The 11,062-nt window shown below is 36.6% G+C and overlaps 1 protein-coding gene and 1 pseudogene across 2 annotated transcripts in view; one reads left to right on the top strand and one right to left on the bottom strand.

Moving 5' to 3' along the window:
• Window positions 1-11,062, bottom strand: part of KLHL8 (kelch like family member 8) — a 73,806-nt gene that overhangs the window by 33,264 nt on the left and 29,480 nt on the right. The gene's annotated exons all lie outside the window — the stretch shown is intronic.
• LOC129501793 (dynein light chain 1, cytoplasmic-like) lies at window positions 5,838-6,110 on the top strand (annotated as a pseudogene).

Raw genomic sequence — 11,062 nt, 5'->3', positions numbered from 1 at the left:
CAAATAAATAGTTCCAGAATAATAACTGAAGACTCCAATACTCCATTCACACTAATGGATAGAATAACCACAGAAAAAGCAGAGGACACATAACACAATAAACCCATTAGATCGAAGACATAAAACAAAAACAAAAACAAAACAAAACAAAACAAAAAAACCACAATGCTCTACCCAACACAACACATACCCTTCTCAAGTGCACATGGGATGCTTTCCAGAATGAATCACTGGTAGGCCACAAATTAAGTCTCACAGGTTTAAATAAAAAGATAAACTGCGTACCAACTATCTTCTCTAACTACAACAGGATGAACTTAGACATCATGACAAAAGAAAAATGGAAAATTGGCAGAACTGGAAAAATTAACACACTTTTAAAACTACCAATGAATCAAAGAAGAAATCACAAGGAATTAATAGAAAATACTTAGCAAATGAAAACAAAAACACAACATACCAAAACTGATAGGCGCCATAGTGAAAGCAGTGCTAAGGAGGAAACTTATGGCTATTGACATATTTTTAGAAATCTCAAATGAACAATTTAGCTTTACAACTTAACTAAAAAAGGAAAACTAAACCCAAAGTTAGCAGAAGAAATGAAATTAACATTGGAACAGAGATAAATGAAATAGAAAATAGATACATGATAGTGGAAAACAAACCAAAAGTTGGTTCTTTGAAGAGATCAACACAATTGACAACACTTCAGCTAAATCAACTAAGACAAAGAGAGAATGCTCAAATTAATAAAATCAGAAATGAAAGTAAGGAACATTACTTCTGACTCTGTAAAACTAAAAAAAAGTCATGAGAATACTATGAACAACTGTACATCCATAAATTGTGCATGAGATGGACAAGTTCCTAGGAAACAAAACCTAAATCATACACAAATAGAAAATCTAAATAGACTTATAACTATTAAGAAGACTGAATCAATAATCAAAAATCTCCCAACAAATTAAAGAACTAAATTTAATGGCTTCACTAATGAATTCTACAATATAAAGAATAACTAATATTATTCCTTCCAAACTTTTCCCCCAAAATTGAAGAGGTCAGAAAACATCTTAACTCATTCTATCAGGCCAGCATTACCCTGTATGTGAAAACTACAAACCTATAAATCTTAGGAACATTGATGTCTGAAACTATAAAACTCCTAGAAAAAACACAGAGGAAATGCTTCATAACACTGAATGTGCCATGACTGCTTGGCTATAACACCAAAAGCACAGACAACAAAAGAAAAAAAAAAAAAAAACAGACAAATGGGACTATATCAAACTTTAAAACTTCTGTGCAGCATAGGAAACAACACAGTGAAAAGGCAACCCACAGAAAGGAAGAAAATATTTGCAAGTCATATATACATAAGAAAGTCATATATACATAAGAGGTTAATACCCAGAATAAACAAGTCCTTCGACTCAGAATAACAACAACAACAAAAAAAATCAAACAATTCAATTTAAAAATAGGCAAAGGACTTGAATAGATATTTCTCCAAAGAAATAAAAAATGACCAATGAACACATGAAAAGATATTTCAGAATAAGCAAATCAAGACCTCACAACCATTAGGATGACCACAGTAAAAAAATTTAGAAAATAACAAGTGTTATTTAGTGCATAAGGATGTGGAAAAATTGGAACCTTATGCACTGTTGCTAGGAATACTAAAATGGTGCAGATGTGAGGTGCAGGATGAAGAAAGGAGATTAGAAGGATCCTAAGCTCACTTTGTCTCACAGACATACCTAGAAAGCCACAGCAGATGAATTAACTTTAGAAAATGACACAAAGACTGGCAGAACAAACTTTCCAGAGTTACTCATGAAGAAGAGGCCACATAAAACAGAGTAAGAGGAACAAAGACATGGTCAGCAAACAAACTCCTGGCAAGACTAACCACAAATGGAAGGGGTACCACAAGCACAGAAAATAGAGAGGAGCAACCCGTATCAACATTTGCACTGGAGACAAAATCCCTAGAGCAGCTGGCTTTGAAAACCAGTAAAGATTAATTTCATGAGTTTTTACAGTCAGTGTAGGGCTTAACTCAAAGTACTTAAAATCAGCAAGCCTGGCTCTGGGAGAGCCAGAAGGTGATAGGAAACCAAGTCCTTGCCCTGAAAGACCCAGCATAAAAACAGCAATTTGAAAAGCATCTGTGGTTTGCAGGAAGAAGAGTTATATAATCTCAGAATATGCTGAAGAGGCAAAGATCTTTAGGAGACTTCTTTAAGAACAAAAGAGCTGGCAGATGCCATTTCTCCTCCCCCCAAGCCTAGAGAACTGGACACTTCTGGGTACAAACTCCATCTAGCTTGCTAACACCACATGCCCTGACTCTGCATTCTCCTGCAGATCTGCCCCCATCCAACCCTGTCTCGCTTGACCAGCATCCCTCCAAAGCAGCTCCTGCTGCAACACATTCTACAAGCAGCCCAGTTGGAGAATGGCATCACTCCAAAGTGACTCCTGCACCAGGGAGAGGGGAAGCTAACCACATACACCAGTGCAACTGCAGCCTCATAAGACTTACTGGGGGCAGGCACCTGGTCTGATTGCAGGCCTACCAACCAACAAAAGCCTCTAGGGGGACACTGCAGGGAAAGCATCCTGCAGTTCAGTGTTACCACAGCTGCACCACACAAGCTGAAGACAGCATCTAGTCTGACTGCTAACACCACCCAGCTACAAGCCCACAGTGGCCCCAGATCAGCCACTTAAAAGGACAGGGACCAAACCCTGCGAAGAGTAGATAAACTGGGTCATTCCAACCAACTGAACTTAAGGCAAACACTGCTCAGCTACAACACACATAGGAGGGTGCATGCGACAAACATAAAAGACACCCCTGAAGTGCCTATTTCTGGTGAACAGAGATGCTGTACTATAGCGCACTACTGGATCTCTTCTTCATAAAACCACACATTCAAGAACAGGAGATTTAGCTGACTTTCCTAATACATGGAAACAAATACACAGAGTTAAATAAAATGAGGAGACAGAGGAATAGGTTCTAAAAGAAAGAACAGGACAAATCATAGGACAAGAGCTAAATGAAATGGAGATAAGCAATACACCTAATAAAGAATTCAAGGTAATGGTCATAAAGATACTTACAGAACTTGAGAAAATAGTGAAAGACCTCAGTGAGACTGTCACAAAGAGACAGAAAAGATAAAAAGAACCAATCAGAGATGGAGAACTCAATATCTGAAATTAAAATTGTGTATACTAGAAGGAATCAATACCAAACTAGAAAAGGCAGAAGAATGGATAAGCAAACTGGGAGTAAAACAACGAAGTTGAACAGAAAAAAAGAAAAGTGAGAAAAAAATTAGAGTAGGTTATGGGAACTGACATCATCAAGTGTAATAACACTCACATATAGTGATCCCAGAAAGAGAAGAGAGAGAAAAGCCCAGAAAGAGAAGAGAGAGAAAAGGGAAACCGTATTTGAAGAAAGAATAGCTGAAAACATCCCAAATCTGGGGAAAGAAAGAGACACCACATCTAGGAAGCACAGGGAACTCCGAAGAAAATCACCCCAAGGAGGTCTACACCATAATACATAACAATTAAAGTGGCAAAAAAGTAGTGAAAAAGAGAGAATTTTAAAAACAGCAAGAGAAAACAATAACTTGTGTACAAGGGAAACCCCAGAGGGCTATCAGCTGAGTTTTCAGCAGAACACTGCAGGCCACAAGGGAGTGACATGATATAGTCAAAGTGCTGAAAATAGAAAAACCTGCAAACAAGAATACTCTACCCAGCAAGACTATCATTCAGAATAGAAGGAGAGAGAGAGAGTTTCCCACACCAACAAAAGTTAAGGGAATTCTTTGAGTAGAAAGGAAAAACTATAATCAAGAGTAAGAAATTAGGAAAGGAAAAAAAATTCACAGGTAAATACAAACATAACAAAAGTACTAGATCAATCAGTTATAAAAACCAGTACAGGGCAGCCCCGGTGGCACAGTGGTTTGTCACCGCCTGCAGCCTGGGGTGTGATCCTGGAGACCCGGGATCGAGTCCCACATCGGGCTCCCCTGCGTGGAGCCTGCTTCTCCCTCTGTATGTGTCTCTGCCCCTCTCTCTGTGTCTATGAATAAATAAATAAAATCTTTAAAAAAAAAACCAGTACAGATATTAAAGCACAAAATTAGTAAAATCAATTATTTCTATAAAAGTCAGCCAAGGGATTCACAAAACAAAAGGATGTAAAGTATTATATACATAAAGTATGGGGAATAAAGATTTAGTGCTTTTAGAATGGGCTCAAAGTAAGCAACCATCAGCTTAATATAGACTAATATGTGCATAATATATTATATATGAACCTAATAATCACAAAATAATCACAAATCAAAAACCCATAATCGATATTTAAAAATACACAAAAAAGGAATCCCCAGGCATATCATTAAAGAAAGCCATCAAACAACAAGGACGGAAAGAAGAATACAGAATAACTACAAAAACAACCATAAAGTAAGTAACAGAATGGCAATAAGTACATATCTACCAATAATTATCTTGAATATAAATGAACTAAATGCTGTAATCAAAAGACAGAGGGTGACTGAATGGATATAAAAGCAAGATCCAATTATACATCACCTACAAAAAACTCACTTCAGATCTAAAAATACATGCAGGTTGAAAGTGAAGGGATAAAAAACATTTATCATACAAATGGAAGTGAAAATAGAGCTGGGAATGTCCACAATAGCCAAAATATGGAAAGAGTCCAGATGCCCAACAGCAGATGAATGGATAAAGAAAATGTGGTATACATACACACACACACACACACACACAATGCAATATTACTAAGCCATAAAAAAAGAACAAAATCTTGCCATTTGCAATGAGGTGGATGGAACTAGAGGGTACTATGTTAAAAGAAATAAGTCAGAGAAAGACAAATACCATTTGATTCAATTTATATTTGGAATTTAAGATACAAAACTGATGAACATAGGGGAAGGGAAGGAAAAATAAAATAAGATGAAAACAGAGGGAGACAAACCAGAAGAGACTCTGAACTATAGGAAACAAACTGAGGGTTGCTGGAGGGGAGATGTGTGGGGGGAATGGGCATTGAGGAGAGCACCTGATGGAATGAGTATTGGGTGTTTATTATACGCAACTGAGGAATCTCTAAATTCTACCCCTGAAACTAATAATACACTATATGTTAGTTAAGTTGAATTTAAATAGAAAATTTTTTAAAAAAGAAAACAAAGCTGGGGTAGCAATATTTATATTGAACAAAATAAACTTTAAAACAAAGACTGTGACAAGAGACAAAGAAAATTACATAACGATAAAGGGCACATTCCAACAAGAGGATTATTAAAAATTATAAATATTTACCCAACATAAAAACACTTAAATACATAAAGTATTAACATAAATAAAGAAAAGAATTTCAGTAATACAATAATAGTAGGGAACTTTAACACCCTCACTTATATTAATGGATAGATCAGTCAGACAAAAATCAACACAGCAACAGTGGCTTTGAATGACACACTGGATCAAATACATGTATTCAGAACATTCCATCTCCAAACATTCAGAAGTATTCAGAACATTCCATCCCAAAACAGTGGAACAATGAATAGGCTAACCTAGAAATCAAAGAGGAAGTCACAAAATATATAGAAACAGACTAGACAGCAGCAGCTGGCATACAGCTCCTTAAATGTCATGGCTTCAATAGCACGGTAGCTCCCACCAGGTGGAGTGTCACCAGCCTATCCCCCAGGAAAATACTGCAGTTTCTTCCCCAGGGGCCCTGCTCCTCCATAACCATGTGCTACTGAAAATCTGTAATCAAAAGTGCCAGTATGTCAGATGAGATGCAACAAGACTCTCAGTGAAGCGCTACTCAGATGTTGAAGAAATATAGGGAAAGAAAAAAATATAGGGAACTCCATATTAAGACAGAGTTTGACAAGAAGTACACCACCACCTGGCATTGCATTGTTGGGAGAAACCTCAGTAGTTATGTGTCACATGAAACTAAACAATTCATCTACTGCTACCTGGGTCAAGAGGCCATTCTTCTGTTCCTATTTGGTTAAAAGCATGGACTGAGTATGTGTTATATACCCAGTGGTCCATCCAAAAACAAGGACTGCAGCCTAAATTCCAAATACCAGAGACTGAAACCTTCAGCCTATGCATGAGAAAACACCTTGATGTCTGAACCTCTATTGTGTGGTTTTGTATAGGCATCCTCGGTACAATTTTGTTGTTAGTTATTAAATTAGAAAAACAAAGTCAAATGAAAATGAAAATACAATGCTCCAAAATCTTTGGGATGCAACAAAAACTGTTCTAAGAAGGAAGACTATAGCAATACAGGCTTACCTGCAAGAAAGATACAAATAAAAAACCTAACCTTACACCTAAAGGAACTAGAAAAACAAGAACAAAGAAAGCCTAAAGCCAGTAAAAGGAAGGCAATAATAATGATTAGAGTAGAAGTGAAATAAACCTAAATAAGCAAACAAACCAGCAGCTGGTTCTTTGAAAAAAAGATCAATAAAATTGATAAATCTTTAGCCAGACTTATCAAAACAACAACAACAAAATAAAGGAATCAAAATCAGAAATGAAGGGGAACCAACTGACACCACAGAAATTCAAAAGATTATAAGAGAATATTAGGAAAAATTATACGCAACAAATTGGACAACCTATATGAAATGGATAAATTCCTAGAGACATAACCTTACAAACTGAGGAAGTAAAAGAAAATTGCAAACACTGACTACTGGCAATGAAATTAAGTCAGTAATCAAAAAGCTTGCCAAAAACAAATAGACCAAATGGCTTCAAAGCAGTTTTCTACCAAACTTTTTTTTAAGATTTTATTTATTTATTCATGAGAGACAGAGAGAGAGAGAGAGAGAGAGGCAGAGACACAGGCAGAGGGAGAAGCAGGCTCCCTTCAAGGAACCCGATGTGGGACTCGACCCCAGGTCCCCAGGATCACACCCTGAGCGGCAGGCGGCACTAAACTGCTGCACCACCGGGGCTGCCCTCTACCAAACTTTTTTTTTTTTTTTTTTTTTACCAAACTTTTAAATAAGAGTTAATACCTACCCTTCTCAAACTATTCCAAAAAATAGAAGAGAAAGGAAAGCTTTCAAATTCATTCTAAAAGGCCAGCATTGCACTAATACCAAAAAAAGATAAAGACATACAAGAAAAAGAAAACTACAAGCCAATATTTCTGATGAACACAGACACCAAAATCCTCAACAAAATATTAGGAAACTCAATCTAACAATACATAAAAAAATATCATTCACTATGGTCATATGGGCTGTATTCCAAGGATGCAAGTATAGTTTAACATTTTAACTCAATCATATCAACAAGAAAGGATAAAACTCATATAATCATCTCAGTAGATGCAGAAAAAGCATCTGACAAAGTACAACATCCATTCATGATGAAGACTCCCAATAAAGTAGGCTTAGAGAGAACATACATTAAAGTAATAAAGGCCATATATGAAAAATCCACAGCCAACATCATACTCAATGGTGAAAAACAGAACTTTCCCCCTATGATCAGGAATAAGACTGTCCACTTTCATCACTTGAACTTAACATAGAAGTATAAGTCCTAACACAGCAATCAGACATGAAAAAGAAATAAAAGGCATCTAAATTGGTAAGAAACAAGTAAAACTTCACTATTTGTAGATGACATGATATTCAACATAGAAACCCCTAAAAACTCAATCAAAAACTACCAGAATAAATCAATTCATCAAAGTTACAGGTTACAAAATTAATATACAGAAACCTGTTGCATTTCTATACATAAATAATGAAATAACAGAAAAAGAAATTAAGAAAAGAATCCCATTTACAATTATACCAAAAGGAATAAAACACCTAAGAATAAAGTTAACAAGGAGGGTAAATGACTGTGCTTTGAAAACTGTACAAAACTGATGGAAGAGGGATCCCTGGGTGGCGCAGCGGTTTGGCGCCTGCCTTTGGCCCGGGGCGCGATCCTGGAGACCCGGGATCGAGTCCCACGTCGGGCTCCCGGTGCATGGAGCCTGCGTCTCCCCCTGCCTGTGTCTCTGCCTCTCTCTCTCTCTCTGTGACTATCATAAATAAAGTAAAAATTTAAAAAAAAAAAAAACTGATGGAAGAAATTAAAGATGACAAAACTGAGATACTCCAGGTACATGGAGAGAGCCGATATTGCTAAAACGTTCAGAGTAGGAGATCCCTGGATGGCTCAGCAGTTTGGCGCCTGCCTTCGGCCCAGGGTGTGATCCTGGAGTCCCGGGATCGAGTCCCACGACAGGCTCCCTGCATGGAGCCTGCTTCTCCCTCTGCCTGTGTCTCTGCTTCTCTGTCTCTCATGAATAAATAAATAAAATCTTAAAATATAAATAAATAAAATAAAATTTTCAGAGTACCCAAAGCAATCTACAGATTTAATGCAATCCCTATCAAAATACCAACAGTTTTCACAAAACTAACATAATCCTAAAATTTGTATGCAACCACAAAAGACCCCTAATAGCCAATGCAATCTTGAAAAAGAGTAACAAAGCTGGAGGTATCACAATCCCAGATTTCAATATCTATTACATAGCTGTAGTAATCAAAATAGTATTATACTGGCACAAAAATAGACACGAGGATATCTGCAATGAAACAGAATCCAGAAATAAAACCATGTTTTTATGGTCAACTGATCTACAACAAAGGAGGCAAGAACATACAATAAGAAAATGACAGTCTCCAACAAATGATACTGGGAAAACTAGACAGCTACATGCAAAAGAATGAAATTGGGCCACTTTCTTACACTATACACAAAAAATAAACTCAAAATGGATTAAAGACCTAAATGTGACACCTGAAACCATAAAACTCCTAGAAAACATAGACAGAAATGTCTTTGATATTGGCCATGGAAACATTTTTCTAAATATGTCTTCTCTGGCAAGGGTAACAAAAGCAAAATTAAACTATTGGAACTACACCAAAAGTTGGTAGTTTCCTTTTGTATAGCAAAGGAAATCATCAACAAAACAAAAAGGAGAAGATATTTATAAATTATATATCTGATAAGGGGTTAATATCCAAAATACATAAAGAACTTATGCAATTCAATACCAAAAACTCCCCAAATAATCCAATTTTTAAAATGGGCAGGGGAACTGAATATTTTCCTGAAATTGGTATACACATGGCCAACAGACACAATTAAAGCCAAAATGAGATGTCGCTTTACACCAGTCTCAATGGCCAAAATCAATAAGACATTAAATAACAAGTATTGACAAGGATATAGAGAAAAAGGAACTACTGTGCATCCTTACTGGGAATGCAAATTGGGGCAGCCACTGTGGAAAACAGTATGGAGGTTTCCCAAAAAATATTTACCCAAAGAAAATGAAAACACTACTTCAAAAGACACATGCATCTGCTCTTGCAGCATTATTTACAATAGTCAATATATGGAAGCAACTCAGGTGCTCACTGATAGAGGAATGGATAAAGAAGATGTGGTGTGTGTATACATACACACACACACACACACACACACACACACTGGAATGTTACTCAGCCATAAAACAAAGAATGAGATCCTGCCATTTGTAACAATATGGCTGGACCTAGAAGGTATAATAAAAAAAAGTCAGAGAAAGACAAATACTGTATGATTTCAGTCATACGTGGAATTTAAGAAACAAAACAAATGAAGAATGGACAAAAGAAAGAAAAAAAGACAAAAAGACCAGACTCTTGGGGATCCCTGGGTGGCGCAGTGGTTTGGCACCTGCCTTTGGCCCAGGGCGCGATCCTGGAGACCCGGGATCGAGTCCCAAGTCGGGCTCCCGGTGCATGGAGCCTGCTTCTCCCTCTGCCTATGTCTCTGCCTCTCTCTCTCTCTCTCTCTTTCTGTGTGTGTGTGTGTGTGACTATCATAAATAAAAAAAAATTTAAAAAAAGAAAATTGCTTTTTCAAAAAAAGAAAAAAAAAAGACCAGACTCTTAAATATAGAGAATAAATTGGTGGCTGCTAGAGGGGAGGTAGGTAGGAGATGGGTGAATTAGATAAAGGGGATTAATTTATCCTGATAAGCACTAAAAAACCTATAGAAGTGTTGAAACGTATAAAAGTGTGGATTTCCCAATATCCATTATATATGCACTGGAAACTAATAAAACACTGTATGTCAATACAACACTATATACTTATATTTAAAAACATGGTGGAGATATGAGGCACCTGGCTGTCCAGCTCAGTCTATAGAGCATGCAACATTTGATCTTGGGGTCCTGAGTTTGAGGCCCATGTTAGAGGTACAGTTTACTTTAAAAAAAATGTTGTAGATAATATGGAAAGAGCATGGCAGTTCCTCAAAAAATTAAAATTAGCATTAGCATACCATGTACCAATCCCACTTCTGGGTATAGATCCAAAAGAACTGAAAAGAACCTAGAGTGTCTATTTGCATACCTATATTCAACATAACATTATTCACAATAGCCAAGAGGTCCAAGGAACCTCAACGTTCACCAACACATGAATAGGATAAGGAAAATCTGGCACACACATACCACAGAGTATTATTCAGCCTTAAAAAAAGAAGTTGCCACATACTATGAACCTTAAGAACATTATGCTAAGTGAAATAAGGCAGTCACAAAATGAGAACTATTGCACAAATCCACTTATATGAAGTGTCTAAAGTAGTCAAATTTTTACAAACAGAAAATAGAATGGTGGTTGCCAGAGACTGAGAAGAGGGGACAAAGGGGAGCTCTTGTTCAATGGATACAGCGCTTCTGTTTTATAGGATGAAAAAGCTCTATAATTCTGTTGCACAACAATGTGCAAATAATTAATGCTTTTGAACTATATGTTTAAAAATGGCTAAGATAGTAAATTTAATGTGTTTTTTACCACAATAAAAAAAGATACTACATACTGATGAAAAGGTCAATTCACCAAGAAGACAGAATTCTAAATGTATATGTACCTA

The sequence above is a fragment of the Nyctereutes procyonoides genome, unplaced genomic scaffold, assembly GCF_905146905.1.
Source record: "Nyctereutes procyonoides isolate TBG_1078 unplaced genomic scaffold, NYPRO_anot_genome, whole genome shotgun sequence".
Taxonomy (NCBI): Eukaryota; Metazoa; Chordata; class Mammalia; order Carnivora; family Canidae; genus Nyctereutes; species Nyctereutes procyonoides.
This window is presented reverse-complemented; position numbering and strand designations above follow the sequence as displayed.